The 23,619-nt window shown below is 35.0% G+C and overlaps 1 long non-coding RNA gene across 6 annotated transcripts in view; it reads right to left on the reverse strand.

Annotated features, from left to right (window-relative positions):
• Positions 1–23,619, reverse strand: part of LOC143690263 (uncharacterized) — a 231,110-nt gene that overhangs the window by 173,700 nt on the left and 33,791 nt on the right. For 4 of the 6 annotated variants that reach the window (XR_013179091.1, XR_013179086.1, XR_013179090.1 and 1 more), the window contains exon 1: positions 12,489–12,562. The exons of 1 other annotated variant lie outside the window; for it this stretch is intronic. This is a non-coding gene — a long non-coding RNA (uncharacterized LOC143690263). Of the gene's footprint in view, positions 1–12,488; positions 12,563–23,619 lie in introns of those variants that run through there. One more of the 6 variants, XR_013179087.1, reaches the window with a different exon arrangement.

Here is a 23,619-nt window from a genome sequence, read left to right on the forward strand (position 1 = left end):
CCCTTCTGTTTTTTATTTTATTTATTCACATATTCACCTTTTTTTCTCTGTCAGTGTAGCTAAGGATATGTTGATTTTACTGATCTTTTCAAAGAACCAACTTTTGTGTTATTTTCATACTTTATTGTTTTGCATTTTCATTTATTTCTGCTCTAATTTTTCTCTCCTTCAGCATTCTTTCAGGTTATTTTGCTGTTCTTTTTCTAATTCTTCCAGTTGCACAGTAAGGTCTTTGATTTTGTGTCTATTTTTTAATGTAAGCATTTTTGGCTACAAACTTTCCTCCCAGCACTAACTTCGCTCTTTGCAAGAAGTTTTGATATGTTGTGTTCTCATCTTCATTCATCTCAAGAGAGATTTACTGATTTCCCTTACAATTTATTCCTTGACTCATACATTGTTAAAAGTTTGCTATTTAACTACATCTATGGATTTTCCAGTTCTCTGCCTGTTATTGATTTCCAGCTTCATTTCATTCTGGTCAGAAGAGATGCTTTGTATTATTTTAATCTCTTTAAATTTATTGTCTTGTTTTGTGACGCAACATGCGATCTATCCTGGATAATGATTTGTGTGTTCATAAGGAGAATGTATATCTTGCTGTTTGGGGAACTGCAATGTTCTATATACGCTTGTTAGGTCTAGTTATTTTATTATATTATTCAAGTTCTCTCTTGCCTTATTGATTGTCTGTCTAGATGCTCTATCAATTGATGAGAATGTTATACTGAAGTCTCCTACTTTTATTGTAGAGATGTCTATTTTTCCCTTCAGTGTGCCAGTGTATTTTGGGGCACCATGGTTAGGTGTATAAATATTTAGGATTGTTATTTCTCCTTTATGGCTTGCCCCTTTTATTAATATATAGTGTCCTTCTTTGTCTTTTATAAAACATTTTAACTTGAAGGCTATTTTGTTCAATATTAGTACAGTTACTCAGAATTTTCTTCTATTTACATGGAATATCCTTTCCATCCTTTCACTTTTAGCCCATTTGTCTTTACATCCAAGGTGAGTTACTTGTAAACAACATATAGCCAGGATCATGCATTTTTCCCTTTCTTCCTATCTGTGTCTTTTGATTAAGGTGTTAAATCCATTAACATTCTGTGTTGTTACTGTAAAAGTAGTACTTATTTCATCCATATTGTCCTTTGGTTTTCACATGTCATATATATTTTTGGTCTCTCTTTTCCTTTATTGTAACCTCCTTTTCTGTGTAGCTGGAATTTTGTGACGTATCTGACTTATCCCCTTCTCATTTCTGTGTATATTTAAAATACTTTCTTTGTGGTTACTCTGGGATTTATATTACACATCCTCTATAACCTATGAAGTTGAAAAGATACCAACTTGGTTTCAATAACATACATATTCTCTGCTCCCATGTCTTTCTTTTTCCACTCTTTATGTTGTTTTGATCCCACTTTACCTCTTTATATTTTGCATTTGTATTATCCAGAAATATGCTTTTTCTTGTTCAATTGTGTTAGACTCTTACAGGAATTAAAGAGTAGAGTTGTATATTGATGTTACAGTACGGGTTTTGCATATACCTTTTTAGTTACTCTTTATTCTGGAACTTTTGAGTAAGCCTATGTTTACCTGTTCAGATTTTCTCAGCTCTTCAACTGATTCATGCTCTGGGAATGTAAAAAAATTTTGAAATTTGTTCATCTTGGACAATATTTTAATCTCCAGGATATAGCTTCTTTTTCTGTTCCCTCTCTGAGTATCCTGATCTGCTCTGCTTGCTTTAGTGCAAAGCTTTTCTGATTTGTTTATATTCTCTCCCTCACTCAGTTTCCCTATTCTTTATACTTTTCACTTCTGGTACCCATTCTTTTTTGTAGCAGTTCAGTTGAACCCATCCCCCCTCTCTTTTTTTTTTTTTTTTTTTTTTTTTTTTTTTTGCTGTGAGGCTTTTCTGGCTCCCGATTTTTCCCCATTAGGGTATCCTGCCTTAGGGAACAGGGCAGGGTCAATCCAGAAAGGTGGTTACTCCAGATGGGGCTTATTGAGCATTTATGTAGAATTTGTCCATTTTCTGTCAGTTTTATCATTTCTTTTTTTTGTTCACATAGATGCATTACAGATATATATTTTTTTCCCAGCCTGTGACTTGTGTTTTCAAGGAACCAATGGGATCAATTCAGAAAGGTGGTCACTCCAGGTCATTTCTGGAGTGGTCCAGACAATAGAAATTGGCTTGAGTTCTCATACTTCCTGTCAACAATTCTGACATGGTCTCCCCCAACTTTCACCCCATGGTCCCTTTTTATTCACCCATCATGACTTAGTGGTTTATGTTCTGTCCTGAGTCTCCTTGGACTTGAGTCCCTGTGCTCAGATATGCAAGGGGTTCTGACTTACTGTTGGGTGCCTCTATAGTACACATATGCAGGTAGAGGAACCTGAGCTGGGCTCCCTCTGCACAACTCTGAAGCTGTGTGTGACACAGTGAAAGGGAGGGATTTTGAAAGGTGTATCTGGGATGAAAATTTTCTACCTGTTCTTGGAGATTATTTCTATTTTTATTCCATCAGCATCTGTGGAGTCATTCTCCAGTCTCTATCATCCTCCAGAGTTCTAAGCAAGTGGATTTGCCCAGCTATTAGTTGATTCTGCGGGAAGACTTTCCCAACAGATGTTTTAGTTTACCAGGTTGATGAGGTCACTAAAATGTGTAGTTCTGAAGTGTCTGTTGAGTTTTGACTTATGTACATATCAATGTAACTAACAACCCAATTAGGATATTGAACATTTTTATCATCAGAGAGCTTCCTCATGACTCTTTCCCATGAAACTCTACTCTGAATAGGCAATATATTTTCTTTTCTCTCCTTGTGGATAAATTTAAACTGTTCTTTAATCTCATATAAAAGACATATGTATTGTGTATTCTTTTGTATCTGTTTCTGTTGCTATACTTCCTTCCCAGTCTTGGCTGTTGTCATTCATTTTAATTTCAGACACTCTAGTAAATATATAAAATAGCTCGTATGGTTTTAATATGTTATTCCCTGGTAACCAATAATGTTGAGTGATTGTTTATGTTCTCATTGAGCATTTATGTAGATTTTGCCCATATTCTGTCAGTTTTGACCTTTCTTTTCTTATCAGATAGATGCATTACAGATATTTTCTCCCAGACTGTGGCTTGTGTTTTTAAGGATGCAAAAGTATTTTCCCATGTTTTGTCATATATTTTGAGTATGACTTTTAAAACTATACATTTAAGTATGATTTATCTCAAAAATCTTCTGTATATGACGTGAGATTTTATTTTTCTTATTGAACAGTCCTTGTTCCTTTGCTGAAAAACAATTGGCCATCCACAACTATATGTAGATTCTATCCTTTTCCCTTGTTCTCTTTGTCCATCCTTATGTTAATAACACACTGTCTTGATTAATGAAAGCATACAGTGTACCTCCTCACATTTATTCTTGCAACCCTTGAGAACTTCATGTTTTAAATTATTGCAGTTTTTAAGAAATTTCTGTACCAATATTTTTCAAAGTATACTATTTTCTTACATGTGTGTTGCTCACTTAAGCATAGCTCAACAACCAACACATAAACAATTAACATTTTCCTTGTCTTAGACTATGGGCTACGTCTATGGGGTAACAGGTGATATCGTTACCGTCCAGTACCTCAAACATAAATATGAGACTAGTACTAGAACAATATAGGTAAAGAGTCTTTTGTAAATTCCCTGTCTCTAGGCACAATGTCTACAGAGCACCTATTATATTCAATAAATATTTGTGGAAACAAGTAAATACATAAAATCATATAAAATGAATTTCTCAGTTAATTAGAATATTTCAATTGATTTATATCAGCCAATGAAGTAAAATATAAGAACACAAATCAATCATTCAATATAGTCACTGAAATATCTGCAATCTATTAATGTATAAAAACACAATTTTTCTAATTATGTACAAAATATTTAGTCTGTTGGCATAATACAGACACAGACTTTGTCTTTTTTTTAATTGATTTTATTAGGATATATTCATACACCATATAATCATCCAAAGTATACAATCAATGATTCACAGTGTCATCATATAGTTAGTTGTGAATTCATCATCACAATCAATTTTTGAAGATTCCAAGTAAAATTATGGTGTTCGAATAAATTGGCCATGCAAGTTAAATTAGATAGTACATTACAGAAAATACAAATTTTGCACCAAATAAACATCTCTTCCTTTAGTCTCACACAGAAATTGAAGTTTTAAAATACAGCCAATATCATTATTTAACCTTTAGTCTCGTTTACCTTAGTTCTAACCAGATCAGCTTCATTCGTATCTCTAATTGAAGTCTGATCTCTTTTTCAGCTTTTGTAACAGTTGCTGTATGGGGTAAAGCGGACTTTCACAGTTGTAGTGCTCTAGTTGTGAGTCTCAGATGTCACACAAATATCTGACATTCCAGGGAATGACCCAGTTATACACAAAGCATTCAGCATCTCAGAATTTAGAAATAAATAGCTGCAACTCTGGAATAGATGTGACTGCTGTTAGAACTTACAACTAGAAACCTTTACAATAAGCCTCCCCCTGATAACCTATGCTCTTGAATTCAATTCTCAGAGTTGTATAGAGTTAGTCCATATTAGTAAGGCATTCTAATGTCTGTCTTTTCATTTCTAATTTATTTCATTCAATATACCGTTCTCAAATTTCATTCATCTATTTGCATGCCTCACAACTTCATTCCTTCTTGCAGCCATTAATATTCCATGGATGTATACACCTCATTTTGCCCTTCCGTTCATCAGTTGATGTACCCTTAGACCACTTTTACCCATTGCAAATCATGAATATTCCCACTGTAAACACCAGTGTGCAAATATCCATTTGTGTGCCTGCTTTCAGTTCTCCCAAATGTATGCCTAATAGCGGGGTTGCAGGATCATGTGGCAACCTAATCAACCTCTTGTGGAGCCACCACACTGCTCTCCAGAGCAGCTGCATCATTCTATTTCCCTACCGAAAATTAATAGGTATATCTCTCTTTCCATATTTTTACCAGGTCTTGCTCCTTTCTGTTTATTTTGAAACAGTTTTATTCACACACCATCCAATCTATCCTAAGTAAATAATGAGCGGTTCTTGGTATAACCACATAATTACGCATCCACCACCATAGCCTACATGGAGACATTTCCATTTAGTTGTGTACTACGATCTCAGCCCCTCCACCTGTTACAGTGGGTCCAATATGTGTCTGCCCATGGATTTCCCCCAAACAGTTGGTTCAGGCAGTTCCGGGTGTTTTTCTGGCTGCCCTAGAGGACTAACTAATTTCTACGTCTCCCCGCACCGCCGTCTCATCCTGCCTGCAGACTTCGGCTTTGATTTCTCCGAATAAGGAAGAAATTCATCATTAATCTCCAAGATTCTTTTCACGATAGTCATTTTAAAATAAATTGTGTTTAATTTAATTGAAGCCACATTAATGAAACCCATAACAAAGATTTTAGCGGATTTTGACATATCATTTAAAAGAATTTAACACTGGAATAGAATTCCTCAGAATTTCTTTAAATGTACTTTTGTGTTTTTCTGTTGTATATAAAGTACACATTATACATAAAATATATACACTTACTCATAATCATTTGTGTGTATATATGTATACATGTGCATATAGTGTATTAGTATTTATATCTCTTCTATATATTAGAATCAGCATACTTATTGGCCCAACCACTATAACTCTAAATATTTATATGGACAATTTATATGTTTAATATCTATTATATATCTATGAAATAATAAGGAAGTGGTATGGGACAAGCAGAGGAAAATCATAATATATTTGAGTTTTATAAAATTGAGTTTGGATTATAAAAACATTTTTTTTAAAATTGAGGTGTTTTTGAATTAAGATTGTTCAGAATGAGATAGGTTTTTTAAAAATGCATGCAAGAAGACCTGGTAGCTACCAAAAATTGTTAATGCTTATGTAGCACCTATTATAAGCCAGGGATTATGCTAAACATTTTAAATACCGTAAATCTCTTCACTCTTGCAAAAATCCTATCAGAGTTCCATATGGCTAGCACAAGGTGGGTAAATAGGTCATAATTTGGGGAAAACTTGTTCTAAAAGCTTTGGTCTTTGTCTTCATGGAAATGAAAAATTAATGAACACTTACAACTCATCAAAATCACTAAATCATATTTGAAAATATCTCCACGGCATATAAGAAATCACATGTGCAGTAGAAAAAAACATTATTCAGGTTAATAAAGTATTATATTTACAATGGATACTTATTAAAAATTGAACTCCCCTAAAATATAATCCATGATAAAATTCAGACTTGGTTTTCCCTATAAATCTTAAAATTATTATCCTCCAAACTCTGAACACCATAATATTTTTGGAGTAAACCTCTGGATTTGATTCAAACTAGTAATTCCAAATTCTAACTATAGATTTAATGCTCTTAAATAATAAATAAATTATCCCTAAATTAGATGTATTCAAGTAGCTAATAAGAGGCCATGTAAGTACAAAATAAATTTGATAAGGAACCCATAAATTCACTATTTGCTTCTCTAACAGCTTTGTGTATAAATTTCAAAACGAATTTAATTTTTCACTTGATTGAATCCTTTTAATCTAAATGTTGCATTAAAATATGAAACTACATTTTCCCAATAAGAGTATTGCTATCAGAATTCATAAGAACCCTGTATTATAGATTTTTCTTAGATATTTCCTAAAATTGAAGGAAAAATGGCTTAACAAAAGCTAATGACATTCTGTGTATATAATTCTTAGGAGAGCTCATATTTCATATCCATCAATATTACACAATATTAATAGCTTTTCCATTATCTTTCCTCTGAATATAGACAGCACTTAATGGAAGTTATAAGAATTATATACTTACAAATTATATTGTGCTAAAGTCAGATAACATCCTTCTGAAAATAAAAACCTGTAAAGTTTAATGAAGATAATTCTACATTGTAACTTCCCATTAGTAATATCTTCAAAGCCCTAATTTTATTTGTACTCTGTAGCCTAAGGAATTTTTTTCTCCAAAGATAAACATGAATAAAAGCTGTCAAAACATTGGCACAGTCACTATTTGATATGTCTTATATTTATTTCCCAAATTGCAGTAAGTTTAGCAACTTTTAACATTCTTAATATGCCTAGGATCAGCAACAAGGAATTCTTCCCAATCTCATATTTAATTAATTTAATGAAACTTCAGCAAATAGATCTGCATTTCTTTATTTGATTGCCATAAAAGTTGTCTGCATTTTCTATGCGCCTGTGGACAGAAGATTCAAAGGCAGGGCTGCTCATTAGTAAGGGAACATAGCAGAACGGGTGATCTACCTGGATACAAAGGAAAACGAGGTAAATGTTTTTTTTCACTGTCCCAGAATTCCCACAAGTTCTCATTTCACTATTCCACAATCACCAAAGACAGGGGTGAGAAAGAACTTCATTTATTGTCCTATAAACAAAAGACCTTGGACAAAATATGTGGAGTATTATTTCCATGCTTAAGTTAGAAATTCCAGTTACTCATATTGTCTTTTAATAATTATACCGATCATGATTCTGTTTTCTCAAAGATGAAGCCTGAAAACAGTCTCAAATTTTTACTCATCTTTTTCTTGACCCCTTTTACCCACCACTTTATATACTAAGCCCATAAATCACCATGCGAGTCTTATCAATTTCAGAAGCTCTTATTCGAGTGGAGGATTCTGCACACAGTTAAATACCCTGAAGATAAGTACGGTAGGCAATTGGTTTTGCTTAGTTATCTCTACTTCACTTTATGGGATATTCTCTAACCAAGTTATGCTATTCTTTACATTAAATATAAAGATCTTTTAAAAGTCTGACTTTCAGGTACATCTTTCAGCAACCCCCTTTTGTGCTTTCTCTGAAAACAACGTGCAAAACTGCAGTTAACAAAACTATGAGGAACTGATCAATTAGCTGTAAATGACAGTACCTGAAATGCCAGCTTGTGCCTTGTTTCCTAGCATTGGCAGCTTTCCTCTCCTGAGACAGCATCGTCCTACCCTCGCACAAACTACAGGAGTACTTCTGATCTTGCAATTCATAAATTTTGCCCAATGGCTTCTAACTAGAAATCAGTAGAATTTTCTGAGGCATTCATGGACTTTTTTTTTTCCATATTTCAAAATACCTAATGTACGATTGTCATTTATCTAGAAGGAATCCTTTATGTATAGGTAATGAAGTGTCAAATGTTTTATTTTGACTCAATTCATGTCAACTTTGTGTTCTTTCATATTACCTCAGATTTTACTCTAGATTAACATTTATATATTTTTGGCTTTGGGTATTCATATGCTTTGCATCTTTCAGGACAATAGTGTTAAACCTGGCTCAACATTGGACAGATACTTAATGAATAATTAATACCTTCCAGAACCTGTGCAGGGCACCGAGGATAAAAAAATAAAAAATGTCAAGTTCCCCTCATTCTCTTCCTAGTCTGGTAGGAGCAAAAGAAAGGTACATCAGCTATGACATGATACGCTAAGTACTATCAATGCACTTTTATTACAGCGTAGAGAACAGGCACAACTCAGTCGGAGCAGAGAAGGAGGAATAAAGCATGACAGTATGCCCCTTTGCCCCCATTTCCTTTGTAGGAACATAACTTGTAGCTAATTCTTAACTCGACTTAGTCATCTGTGTTGTTTTTTTGCTCATATCTGCCAATGCCTTTCTAATATATATTTTCAAAGCTAGAAATTTCTCTCTAAGCCCTGCTTGTGCTACATCTCATGCATTTCAGCAACTTGTATTTTTATTTCCATCTTGTCCAAACATTTTAAATTTTTCTGGAGACTTCTTCTTGACCTATGCATTATTTAGAACTAAGTTGTTTAACATATAAATATTTGGGGATTTTCCAGCTATTTTTCCGTTATTGATTTCTAATTGAATTCCATTGGGTCTGAGAGCATACTTTGTTATGATTTTTATGCTTTTAAATTTGTTAAGGTGTATTTTATGGTCCAGAATGTCATCTATTTTGATGAATGTTCCATGTGAGCTTGAAAAGAATGTGTGTTCTGGTGTTGGATCTAGTCTTCTACACATGGCAATTAAAGCCAGGTGATTCGTGCTGCTTTTCAGTTCAACTACGTCCTTACTGCTGATTTTCTACCTGCTAGATCTGCCAATTTTTGATGGAGGAGTACTGAAGTCTCCAATTATAGTAGCGGATTTTGCCTTTTCTAAACTTATAGTTCTACCAGTTTTTGCCTCACATATTTTGATGCCCTGTGGTCAGGCACATACATATTAAGTCTTCTTGGAGGATTGAGCCCTTATCGTTATGTAATGCCTTTCTTTATTCGAGATAAATTTCCTTCCTCTGACATCTGTTTTGTCTAAAACTAATATAGCCATTCCAGTTTCTTTTGATTGGTTCTTAGCATTGTATCACTTTCTCTATGCTTAAGCTACCTGTGCTTTTATATTTAAAATTGGTTTCTTGTAGACAACATATATTATCTGGTATCATTTTTATCCACTTGACAGTCTCTGTCCTTTTGTTTAAAGAGATTTTTGATGTAGTTAGATCAATAGCTATTATGTTTCTAAAACTTTCTATTAGTTGTCCTTGTCGTTTGTCTCTTTCTCTTTTTTGTTTTTGGCCTAATGTGTTTTGTTTTGTTTTGTTTTGCCTTTTCTGGTATTAATTGAGCATTTTATAAGACTCTAATTTTCTCTTCTTTTAGCATATCAATTATACTTCTTTTTTAAAAATTTTATTAGTGACTGCCCAAGAGCTTGAAATGTACATTCAAAATAAATCTAAGTCTCCTTTCAAACAATACTACACTGGTCCATGTGTCATGCAATTACCTTGCAGTAGAGTGTTCCCAATTGCTGCCTACTCTCTTCTTGCTGTCATCCATTCCACTTATCCATAAGCTATTTCACCTAATACTTTGCTGCTATAATTTATTTGTTATATGTTACGTAAATTAAGAATACACTAATACTGTTTTCACCTTCATTTATTTCTTCTCTGATGTTCTTCCTTTCTTTACATAGATCCATATTTCCAACCATTATCATTTTCCTCTTTTCTGAGTAATATATTTTTTAACATTTCTTGAAAGGCAAGTCTCCTCATGACAAATTCTCTAAATTTTTCTTGATCGGAAAAAGCCTTTATTTCTCCTTCAATTTTGAAGGATAATTTCCCTGGTGACAGCATTATAGATTGCTTTTTGTTTTGTCTTTCAACTTGTCAAATATTTCACTCCACTCTCTTCTTGCCTTCATGGATTAAAGATGCCTCAGTCCTTTTTTGTCTTTGTTTTTATTTTTCCCCCTTCTTAAGTGATACAGAAAGGCTAGAGGAATTTGGAGTTGGTATTTTTCCTTTCTCTCAGGTGGCTTAGAGTCTGGTAAAACTGAAGTTGGTTAGATTCTTGCAACATCGTATCTCTTGGGCAGCTCATTTTTAAGGAAACAAAGTGCTCCAGGCTTATTTCAAAATATCTAAGCTTCCTTTCTTCCTGCAGGAAGCACCCTGAGAACCTGGTGGGATTCTGAGAGGTAAAACTCAGGGAAGTATGTCCTTCTTTTAAGGCTGGTCCCCCATGGGTTTATCTCTGAAGCTAGTCCTTGCTCAGACTCCAGCCATTAGTCAATTATTGTTTAAGGGTGATACCAGGCTCTGCCAGTAGCTTCTATGCCTGTGCAGCTGTGATTCTTTGTATTCACCTATCTCTCAGGTTTTAGGGGCAGCCAATTGCCCTGTGACCTCAATTCTGTGTTACATCTAAGAAGAGATGTGGTTTTCAGGTTATTTCGCTTTTTTATGAAGAGGGGAGTGATGATTTCCAAGCTCTTCACATGTCAGACTGGAAATGAGAAGAGCATCCATGCCTTTCCAACTCCTTCCACTAGTTTATTTGCTGTTAGTTTCCTCCCTCCAGAGGTGCTGAACCAGAGAAGTCTGCCGTCTGTTTGTAGGTGCTGAAAGATGAATGCTGCTGATGTGGTTTCAGCCATTCAACCAAGACCGTATCCTTTCAGAGCTTATTTCCAGGTCAATGTTTGGCCCCTAAATATTTTGCTTCTAAGGGGTTTAAAGTCAACAGTTCAAAAATTTTTTCAGAGCCTTTATCTTCTCAGAAGTGAAAAAAACTCTTAGGCTGTATCCAATTTTTTCAGCAGCACCCCCCCCCCCCCACACACACACACACACAAAAGATTTTGGCTACTTTACTAAAATATTTTACCCTTGAATCCTCATTCCTTTTTTGGGGGGGGTGGGGGGGGAGTTGAATTTCTCCCGGCTCTCACCTCCTCATTCCTTTATGGCTACTATGGAGGTGAGAAAAATAAAGAGAATAGGCATCTAATATGCTTAAGCAGCAAAACTCCCTTTTCTAATTAACATAGGTTTTCCTCAAACCAAGTGGGTTCTCACCAAACTACCTGGCAAACAAATTCCTCTTACTGACATTCTAAACCACCTTACACAATATGTGACGAGTATTTTCTTTTTTCAGTTTCTTATAAAATACCCCTTTCCTTTTCACAGTTTTTGGAGATGTATGTGTGCATTTGTGTGTACGTGCATAGATTTTGAAAATCTTTTAACAATACAGAATCGTTAAGAAGCAAGTATAGCAATTTTGTAACAGGAGAAAATTCTGGACCTTTGGAAAAATTATGATTCGCTCTATTATCCCCAATCCCAAGGTCAAAAAGAAAAAAAAGGGAACAGCAGAAATTTTGTTTTTGTTTACGGGGTTTTACTTTCATTACCTAATTGATATTTCAAAAGTTTTCATCCTACAGACCCTTTATAAGAGCTCTAACATAGTTACCAAGAAAGAAAATAGAAAAAGAAAGGTGATGCAAGGCACTTATTGCTTGTTAGCAAGATAATTGTTTTGTAAATTGAAGCAAAACTTCCTCTCTTGGGCCTTTGTCTTTAAAAGTAACCTTAAATATGTGTTCCATGGATTCAGCTTGATAGGGTTCCCCTTGGATTTGAGGGTGTGACATCTCCTTTACCAGCTCAATAGCTAAACTCCTGGAACATTAGCTTTGTGTGCTGAAAGGTAAGAGAATTTGTGGCTGGAGAACATCTTTCTAATTTACTTGCGATTTCCTGGTAACATTGCCTTTTGGCACCAGTGATCTAAATTGACATGTCAACTAGGGACAGAATCACGCGCTTGTTAAGTTCTTTCCAAAAGAACGGCTGAGACCTAATGCTGCTTCTCCACAACTGCTGGCTGCTTTTCCGAAAAGCCCTCCCCACTGAGAAGCAGCAATAGCTTGACGGATTCACAGATGAGGAGCGAAATGCTCATATAGGGGTAAAGTAATGTTGGTCCTGTATGGCAAACCAAAGAAATAAATATCTAATATTTTAAACATTAGATATTTAGAAACAAACAAACAAAAACTCACAGTGAATAGAAGTAGTGGGTAATATCACATTGCTCTTTCATGGTTACATGTCGTAGTCATTTCATTATTCTCTCAAACCTAAAAGCACAACAACCATCATCAGGTTAACATTTAATTGTTGTCTAATGCCATGCAATTAAAATAAATTAGTATATCAATGTGGAAAACACAATAATAGAGTGGCTGCTTTTATTCTAAAAATTATATTTCTCAATCATCATATTTTCCATACACATGTTGGATTGTATGGCATGTATTTAACAAAGGTTCTTGCCCATCAAAACCCAAAATAAAGGAAACAGACCCTAGAAGCAGTTTGAGATGAGAAGTACAAGGCTATGTGGTAATGAAAAAATAAAATTTCTAGAGCAAGCTCCAATTTTCTACATTTCGATGTGAACTGCTTAAAATCAAATTACCATCACCCCTTAATGACTACTATTAATCTCTAAGTGGCCTTCCTGCATCCGTCATACACTCATATAATCTATTCCCACCTGGGTGTCTCAGCAATCTTTGCAAAAATTAATTAGGTAGTTTTGCATCCCTCCTTAAGGTCCTATTGCATTTAGTATAGTATCCCACACCTCCACGACATGCCAGGCTCTACATCATCTTGGAGAAATCACCTTGCTGCACCTCTCTTAACTCACCTGCAACCACTTTTCCTGTTAATCACTATGATCCAGATGTTAGTTCAGGTCAGGTCATCACAAAGGCCCCCTAGGGACCCTTAGACCCTTATTAAGGTCCTGTGCTAATCGGTTTCTAACACATGATTCTATTTTACTTTCTTCAGAATAGCTGTCACTACTTGAATTTTACTGTGTATGTATATTGTGTCTTCCCCCTTTTGAAAGTAAGTTTCATGAGGGTAGAGGCCTTGTCTGTCTTACAAAGGGCATTTTTTTAGTGTTTAGTGCAATATTTAAACACAGTCTGTGCACAAGGAATGTTTACTGAATGATAAACCTAAGTTTTTTTCATTAGGACCTAATGTCCTGACTCTGAAGTTAGAACAACATGCACCATATTACCCGCTTGGAGATTCTGTTCTCAGGTTCTGTGACTTTCATAGGATTCTCATTACCTGCATCTATTTCCCTGTCCTAGAAGAGCCCCACAGTAGGTTCTGAGTTATGAGGTAGGGATTATTTTCTATGAGAATGCTATGACTTATCAAGTCCCCATAAAATACATTCTCGAACAGACTAGAGCACAAATATATTTCAAATTAAAAGTTATCCATAGGTATATGGATACTAGCCCTGTCATCCCTTTCCCCAAGATCTATGTATTTTGTATAGTAAGTTTGTATGACTTAATTTCTAGGCTATTTTTTAAATCAATATCTGTTAAAAAATATCTGTAATGAAAAAAAAGCAAGATCGTTCCATAACTAATAAGATACTTTTGCATTCTCTACCTCACTCAACAGTGTATATCTTTACATGTACATACACATACTCATACACACATATCTGATGACAATATTTGCAATAAATTTAATGCATTAGAGAATTCTTCATATTATTACTGTCATTTGCATCCAAATCTGTGGTAAACAATGTATAAGTCAGAAATAGGAATTATCATAGAGACTCTCTACAGCACACATTACACAGGCATAATCCAGTGAAAACCCAAAAGTATAAATTCTCTCTCTGAGAAAGGAAAATAGGACATCAGAACTGCACATCTCCCTTTTAAAAGAGAATTGGTTCTTATTTGAGGAAAATTCTCCAGATCACTGGAAACTGAATTTAAAAATCAAGAGTAATACTTTATATATGTGTTCTTTGTGCAGATAAGAAAACTAAATTTGCAAGCTTTTAAAATAAACAATGAGCCTTTGTCAACTGAAATAAAATTGAAACAAAGGTCTCAAGTAAAATCAAAATTAATTATACTCTGCTCTCCATCAACAATGACAGATTTTTCTCTTATACAGAATGAAATAAGAAAAAAAAAAAGCTTCTCTTATTGTTATATTGTTTTATTGCAATGCATGTTTCTATCCAGCTAAATTATGGCTTTGTATTTGTATGGAAATCAAAACTTGAATAACATGCTTGAATTAATTATGGTAAGTCTTAAAAAAATCTCAGCTAGCTAGGAGATTATAATAGCCTATGAATTGTACTTATGTTTAATCTCTTCAGAAATGATTGAACTCAAAATGAACTTTTCAGATTTTGGAATTTTATTGACATTACCATTCTTTTCTCACCTTCCAGTTTTCTGTTGCTGTTGTTTTCTAAAATCTATACATACCACAGAAGAGCTGTATATGGTTTTGAGTTGATTTTTCAATTTACTCTCTCCTTTTTTGCAGAAATTTACCTTAAGCTTAAACAAAATGTAAGTGTTTCTGATATTTTCTAATTATAAATAGAGTACTAAATTCTAAATTCTCAATATATTCACACTGGATATGGGGGATGATGAAGAAAACAAAAATAAAAATAAATTTATCTGTATGTTAATAATGATTCTACGTAAATTTAAAATATGCAATATTTTACTCATAAAAGCTAGGGGTGTAATACCATCAAAAGAGGAATGCACGATCTGGGTGTATAGAGGAAACATGTATATGCAATATAATATATTAAGTTCCATGACAGTAGTGATTTGGGGGTTGGTAAAAGGAAGACTTCCTCAACTTTAAGTTGAACTTTGAAGAATAATTAAATGTTAGAGAGTTCTTATACAAGAGCAATAGAATTTGTAAAGGCCTCTGCTGTGAGACATATTTGAAGAACAGGAAAGCATTCTGCATGGCTGTAAACAGTGACAGAAGGGTTCCTGGGTATCTGTATTTACCGGTGAGGAACGTTCTGTGTCAGCTCCTTTGCTCATCCCCCTTCCTTCCTCACACCTGGAAATAACTCAATCTTGGTCAAAGTTTTCTCTCTATCCTCAAACCTCCTACATTTCCTCTCTCTCCACTCATTCTCATCAAATGCCCTTGCTCTTTATCACATGGAGAAAAGAGAACACATCAGATGACACTTTTCATACCCCCATACTATATCACCAAATCTACCAACCAACCTGTCCCTTGCCATATCCTCTGTTTCTCCTCCCCCGGGCAGTGGAATGATAATGAACAACTCCTTTACTTAATGGTCTGCCTTCCCTCCCTTTATACACACTCCCAAATATCTATCCTGCAATTGGCTTCACTCTTGGTTTCCAGCCATGTCAGTTTTTTTAGCATGAGTATCTACATTGGAATACATAAAGTATGTCCCATCTCCCATCTCAGAAAAGAACCTTTTCAGACTCCAAAACCCTCTTCAACCAATGCCATTTCTAGGCCCCCATTTACTGAAGCGCACATGCAGACATACCTCCCCTGAACGTGACCTTCTTCATTTGCTCTTCTCACACTGGATTGTGTACTACCCTCCCCCATAAGTGTTATACCCATTTACTCCAGTGAAAAGTTTCCTCTTAAGGTCGTTACTTGCCTCCATATTGCCAAATCAGTATTTGACCACTACCTATTTCAGCTGGCTTTTTTTTTTTCTCCCTAGCTCCTCAGCATTAAAGACACCACATTCTTCTTCCTCTTCTTCTCTCAAGAAGCACTTATTTTCAGTCCCCTTTGCTGGCTCTTCCTCATTTTCCCAACCTCCAAATAATGGTGTGTCCAGTAAGAAGTCTTCAATTGGAATCTTTTTCTACGTCCTACAGCTGAGATACAAACACTTCACATCCATTGCTGCAATCCTACTCCATGCTACCATTATCTTACAGCTGGACTACCACATTTCCCATTGCTCCAACCCCACTGGCCCCCTTTTATTTCAGCATGTGCGCCTACTTCAAGGTTTTTGCTTCCTGTGCCCACAATGTTCTAATTGGAAAGTCTGATGATTACTTCTTTCATAGCTCTGCTCAAAAGTCACCACATCAAAGAGATGTGGATTTAGCATACTACTGAAAATAGTTACACACTCTCCTTATCCTGTTTTAGCTTTATTTTCTTCCTAGCACTTGTCATGACCTGACATAACTACTTGCTTGTTATTTTCCACCTATACCCAATAGACTATAACAGCCACAAGAACTGTCTTTGTTTTGTTTTTCTTTATATTTCTAGGGTTTAAAATTCTGCCTGGCACAGAGTGTGCATTCAAAAGTTTTTGTTAAATCAATTACAATCTAAATTTCAAACTACATGATCAAGGGAAGGGAAGATCATTAGGTACTCCAAAAGAGTGGAAGAAGGAAAATTAAACAGATCTGGGGGTGAAACAGCCCTTTGCATACAATTGAATTCAGTACTTTGGGATAGTAATGAAGTGTTAAAAAATACATAGCTTCTTCTCACAAACCTGTTGGTTTACCTATTTCTCTTTCCTTTGCTAAAGTGGATTTTCCTACAATCCTGGTACTGATGTCAGAAGAGATCGTTCTGTTTCTAAAAATAAACCAATTCCTGGAGGCACAGTGTTTGATAACATGTAACCTCCTGAATCCCTTTTCCCCCAACTACCACCTCTCAATTTTAGCCTTCTGGCATACCCACAGCATAAATGCCTGAAAATATTCTGAAATCACTTGATTGCAATGTCCATGCATTCAGATTAAATCTCTTATATTAAGTTCCCAGACTGAAGCACAGCTTCCATGCTGATATGTAAGTATAATAGCATGCATCAAAATGCCTTTTCCTAGATTGCCCATACCTACTCACTTTAGGACCACTAGTCCCTTCAAATTCCTTCTCATCTGGTCCTGCTTTTCTATAAGATATCTCATGTATATATTTGAAATGATATTTTTTGCCACTGTGTGTGTTCTTCCTCTCCAGTATTGGCTCATAGTTGAGATACCCTCTGAGACTATGTCTCTACTCTTTCCATCCCTGTTGCATCCAAAGACTGTCCCAGAAATTAATATACATGAGATGCTGCTGTGATAACCTATGACTGCACCTCTTCTGGGATCAATTCCTCCTGACGGCTTAAAGATTGACTGTTTCCAATGTATACCAACAATAACCCCAAGTGGGGGATGTACTGGTCATCAACCCTGGTGCCATACTCTTCTCATATGAGATTAACAGATACTCTTACTTTATAATAGTAGCCATTCATTTGGACTCAGGCATGAGTCTCTGGAAAATAAGGCAGTTGATATTCCCAGTGACTTAGCCCTATCATGCATCAGATTTCAGTATGTTAACTTGTATAAAGAATAAGTTTTCAAGTTTAAGTCACTGCTAAATATAGTTATAATCATAGTATATTATTCTGATTGTTTTACGTGGCCTCTCATCATTAGCATATTTCATAAGTCTACATTTGAATGTAATATTCATAATTATAGTAGTTCAGTACATGTTTGAGAGGATTCGGTGAGAAAACAGATGCATCTGATCCAAAAGTCACTCTTTCCTGATGTGGGAACATTACTGTGCGTATATGGTTAGTAGTACAATAAGTGACTTGGTCTTACTATTCCCTAAACTAGAAGTACATGTAGTAGTACAACTAAAAACATAAGCCAGCAAGTTTCTTCATCTTAATATTAGACTAGAACTTCATGTTCCAATTCTCTGAATCATGACTCCTCACTATTCCCCAGTGCCTTTCTCCTTCTAATGCCATATTGTTTCAGAGGGTCTTGCCCATGACCTTCTTGCATAGCTTATTGAATTCAACAAATATTTTTGAACTGCACCAGGCACTGTGTTGGATGCTACCAGTATAAAGGATAAATAAGGTGTGGTCCCTCCTCTGAGCCACCTGGCTCCAGTTTTCTCTTGCAACTGCACTCCCACATCCATGACTTCTACCTAATGAATTTTCTGCAAAGACAAAGAAATCCAATAAAAATAGAGATAAAAGCAAAGGGATTCAACCAAATATTTCCTAGGGATGCTCAAGTGAACAAAAACAGCACCAAGAATCAACAAAGATTAATAATGTAAAATTTTACTAAAATCAACAAAGATTAGTAATGTAAAATTTTACCTGCATCTATTCATGTTCTATCTATAGATGATTTTAATTTAACAAACATTTTATAGTTACCTCATAACTAAATATAAAATGCATGTAATATATGCATTGGTGGTTTTTTTTGGTGAAATGTTTATTTAATCTAGTGGAATAAATATCTTTGGCTTGAACCAAGGAAAAGCTTTATCACAAAGAGAATTTAGAAAGCTTTCAATTAATCAAGAAACATTTGAAGTACATTTTTTGGGTGTGGGGGTAGCAAAAGTAATCTCAGATTTGGCTTTATTCTAATAGAGTGAACAATTACTCTCCAGATTTTCTCTATGAAACACAAGGGATAGGATTTGAATTTTTTAAACAAATTCCTTATTGACAATAAATCCTAGTGCTTTGTTTTTATGTTTGTAAGAACTCCAAGTTAAAAAAATAGCAAGGAATAATTACATGCATGTCATTCCAATACTTATATATTCACCACAGCTAGTAGAATTAATTCTTGTTAAGATCAGCAAAGTCAAACTAAACAAAAAGAGCCTGTCAACTGACTAACTCCTTGGGGAATTAATCTCCACTAGCTAGTGGATGTTATCAGGGATTATCAAAGCCACTGTCAAGAATATGTGAACTTTGTGGCTTCTTATGTCTAGAGGGATCAGGAAATGTATGCAGATTTGGAAAGAGAAAATAATTAGCTTGATGATTTTCCTAATTTTGCTTCATATACTATAAATGCTATTATCTACAAATTAATGAGAGTCTTGAATATTAATAAACATGGAAATTTAAAAAACAGAAAGCAATGAGTAATAAAATAAAAAATAATGAAAACTTAATTTTATCATAGTGTATCCCCTCTTACATGAAAAAGGCAAATGTGCTTACAATAAACAACGCTATAGATAACTTTAGAAACACATAATTCTTAACACATGAATTGCAGGAATGATTTTTAAATGTTACTTACATTGATGCAATAAACAGTATATTTTAATCTGATACTTTTTCTTTGTCTTGGGAAAAATAGTTCAGGTTATGAAACTGAAATTATAGTTTTGTATCTAATATACATTGTGTGGAGAAGTAGAGTACTAAGATATTTATGTGGATTTAACTCATATGATTCAAAATTTCACCAAAATTCAAATTTGCAATTATAGCAAAAGAATAGAGAATATTGTATATGTATATGTGTGTTATTTCTTCTAATTCTTAATTTAGTTGGGTTGTATTCTAACTTAATAGAGCAAGTATTTACTCAGTATGACCTATGTCCTCAGCTAGGTCCTAGAGTAACGGAATGATGATTATCTCATGATTTCTACCTGTAAGTAGTTTGGAAACTAGTCACAGAGTAAGAGAGCACATAATTATATACCAGAAGGGATGGAGAGGATTGTGGGAAGATGGCTGAGTTAGAAGCTCCAGGAATCAGTCCCTCCACTAGAACAATTATTAAAAAAAAACAGGCAGGAACATTCTGGATCAACTATTTGAAACTTCACAGATTAGTAGAACACTGTGTAGCATCCAGAGAAGAGTGGGAGGATTAAGCTGGTACATTGCAATAGATGCCAGTGAACTGTACTCTCCAGTCAGTGGCTATTGCTGCCCATCCCCCAACTTTGTTAGGGGTATCTTGAGGTACTGGTGCAGCTTGAGAGCTTCAGAGAGGGATATAAACCAGTGGGATCTGGTTTCCCAAGATCTGGGGGTAGGCAGACAAACCCCTGATTACTGCTATTGATTAGATCCTCTAGATAGATCTCTAGGAACAAAGTAGCTGAATGTGGCTATTGTTCCAAATCACCCTGGACAAAGGCAGCTGAAGAGACTTAAAGCTTTTTCAGAGCTGGAGAGGACAATTGGAGGGCTGCATTTGGTAGGCAAGTGCCAAGTCAAGTAACAGCAGCTATGCAGAGTCTTGGGAGAAGCTCCCAACGTCCTTCATCACCCCTCCTTTAGCCACCCCCCCGCCCCCCCAGGCAGTTTGGAGCCAGCTAGAGTGCCATTGTGAGTCCTTGGTCTTGTTCCAACTCGGAAAGGTTGACTTGGAAAATTCCTCCCCAGCTCCCATAATTTGTGTGCTCCCAGAATTTGATCTCCATGCAGACGCAGCTTGAGACAGAGCAGAGTAAAAACAATTGATTTGGGCAGACTGGGGCAAAGCCTGTGCTGCTTTATGTTCTGTGATGGAATATCTACAAGAGGAAGAGTATTTATTTCCCGGGGAGTATTTGGGGCATTCAAATTCCTATGAGAAGGGGAACTCTTAAGGTAACTAGGAAGAAAAGCCCAGGACAAGGCAGGTCCAGAAAAAGACAGGGAGGAACCCATACATTGCAGTTGCCTTGGGCTGGACTTCTTAGTAGTGAAGCAGCAGGACTCTGAAGGAGAGCACCAGCCAACACAAAGCCATGGTGCAAAGACTGAGAATGGCATTTTTGTTTAAGAATGTTTGGTTTGTTAGCTCCTGACAATCAAGAAAATCTCTGTCATATCACTACAGGAGATTAAACTCAGGAAACACAAATCTCAGGGAATAAATCCCAGAATTAACATTTTAACATATTAAAAGGTTACAAGACAAACAAAGAAATAGGCAATGATGGCCCAGTCAAAGGAAGAAGATAAAGGCCCAGGAAACATCAATGTGAAGAACAGACTGTGACATACCAGACAAAGAAATAAAAAGAAAAAAAAAAAAAAAACAAAAAACTTCAATATGCTCAAGGAGATGAAGGAAAATACAGGAAGGAACTAAAGGGTATCAGGAAAGCAATGAATGAAGAATCTTAATAAAGAGACAGAAATTTTAAAAAGAAGTCAAGAATCATGACACAATAACTCAAATGAAAAATTCCCAGGAGCATTTCAAGAGCAAAATGGAGGAGGCAGAATAAAGAATCAGTGAACTTTAAGACAATATCAATGAAATGAGTTAGGCTGAAGAGATGAAAGATAAAGAATTATAAAAGGTGAAATTATCCTACCAGACCTCTGGGACACCATCAAGCATGCAAATATATGCATTATTGGAGTCCCAGAGGGAGAAGAATGAGAGAAAAGGCAGAAAGAATATTCAAAGAAAACTTCTCAGACTTAGCAAAAGATGTATGTGCATTCAGTAAACCCAGAGAGCAGAATAAACTTGAAGAAAAATAAGCCCAGACACATACTGATCAAACTCTTGAATGTAAAAGATAGCAAGAGAATTCTGAGAGCTGCAGGAGTAAATCAACATGTCATGTACAAGGGATTATCAATCACATTAAGTGCTGATTTCTCATCAATTGAAGGCAAGTACTCGATTGAAAGTACTGAGAGAAAACAATTGTCACTCAGGAATTTTATATCTGGAGAACCTTTCTTTCAACAATTAGGGAGAAATTGAGACATTCCCAGATAAATAAAAGCTGAGGGAGTTCTCATCACTAGACTTGCCGTACAAGCAATGACAAAGGGAAGTTTTCAAACTGAACGGAAAGGACATTAGACAGTGGTTCAAAGCAGCATAAGAAATAAGGACCTCCAGTAAAGGTAATCATATGTGTAATTGTAAATGCCAATACCATCGAATTGTATTTTGCAGTATGTAACTCCACTTCTTCCTTCCTACAGGTGCTAAAATGCATAAAGGTAATGCTAAACCTATGGATTTTGGATGTGCAGAGATAATATTTCTAATGAGTAACAAAAAAGTGGGAGTGGGGTGGGGATTAGAGGAGTATAGGAGCAGCGTAGGTGTATGCTACTAGAGTCAAGCTGATATAAAATCAAATATGATTGTTATATATTTAGAAATGTTAAATTTGAACCCCATGCTACCCAGTCACACAAAGATAATATATGAAAAACATATTAAGAAAGAAATGAGAAGGAACTCAATAGGGTGCAATACAAAAATCAAATAAATATGAAAGTAGGTATTAATGGAAGAATTGAGAAACAGAAAAAGTATAAGACTTACAAAAATTAAATAGCAAAATGGCAGAAGAAAGTCATGTATTAACATAAGTGACTTCAAATTAAAGGGCTTAAACTCTCCAGTCAAAAGGGAGAGATTGGCAGAATTGGTAAAAAAAAAAAAAATGCACACCCAAATATTTGCTGTTTATATAGATTCATATTAAATTCAAAGACATAAGTCAGTTGAAAATGAAAGGAATAAAGATATATCATGCAAGGGATGCTGGGGTGGCTATACTGATACCACATAAAATAGACTTTAAGCCAAAAACTATTACAAGGGACAAGATGATCATTATTTGCTGATAAAGAGGTCAATTCAACAAAAGATGTAACAATTATAAATACATATATGCCTAACAGCAGAATCCCAAAATCTATGAAGCAAATATTGACAGATTTGATGGCAGAAATAGACAGTTCATTATTAATAGTAGGAGAATTTAATATACCACTTCGATAATGGATAAAATATCCAGGGAAAAGAACAAGAAGGAGATAGAATACTTGGAATACGCTAATCCAGCTAGCCAAAACAAACATATATAGAACAATTCATGCAACAGCAACAGATTATACATTCTTCTTGAGTCCACATGGACATCATTCTCTAGAATAAACTGGTATCTTATATCACAAAATAAGTCTCAATACATTAAAAAAATATTGAAATTATGCTAGGTATTTTCTTTGACTATAATAGAATGAAACTAGGAATAAATAGTAAAGGGAGGGATGGAAAATTCACAAATATGTAGAAATTTAACAATTTACCCTTAAATAACCAATGAGACAGGGAAGAAATCACACACACACACACACAAATGTTTCGATTGATTTAAGATGAAAAAAAACAGCATATCAAAACTTATCGAATGTAGCAAAGGCAGTTCTGAGAGGGAAATTTATAGTTCTAAATGTTTACATTAAAAAAGAAGAAAGTTTTCAAGCAAGAGTCCTAACAAGATGAACTAGCCAAAGAAGAGCAAACTAAACCCACAGTAAACAGTAGTATGGAAATAACAAAGTTCCGAGCAGATACAAATTAAATAGAAAATTAAAAAAAAAACACAATAGATATTTCTTTTAGCTTCAGTACCTTAGAGCAGCTAGAAATAAAAGCCTAAAATTGCGGAGTTGTAGAGAATTATAGACCAATGTGAATAAAATGCAAAAATCCTCAACAC

The sequence above is a fragment of the Tamandua tetradactyla genome, chromosome 7 (genome assembly GCF_023851605.1).
Source record: "Tamandua tetradactyla isolate mTamTet1 chromosome 7, mTamTet1.pri, whole genome shotgun sequence".
In the NCBI taxonomy this organism is placed as follows: Eukaryota; Metazoa; Chordata; class Mammalia; order Pilosa; family Myrmecophagidae; genus Tamandua; species Tamandua tetradactyla.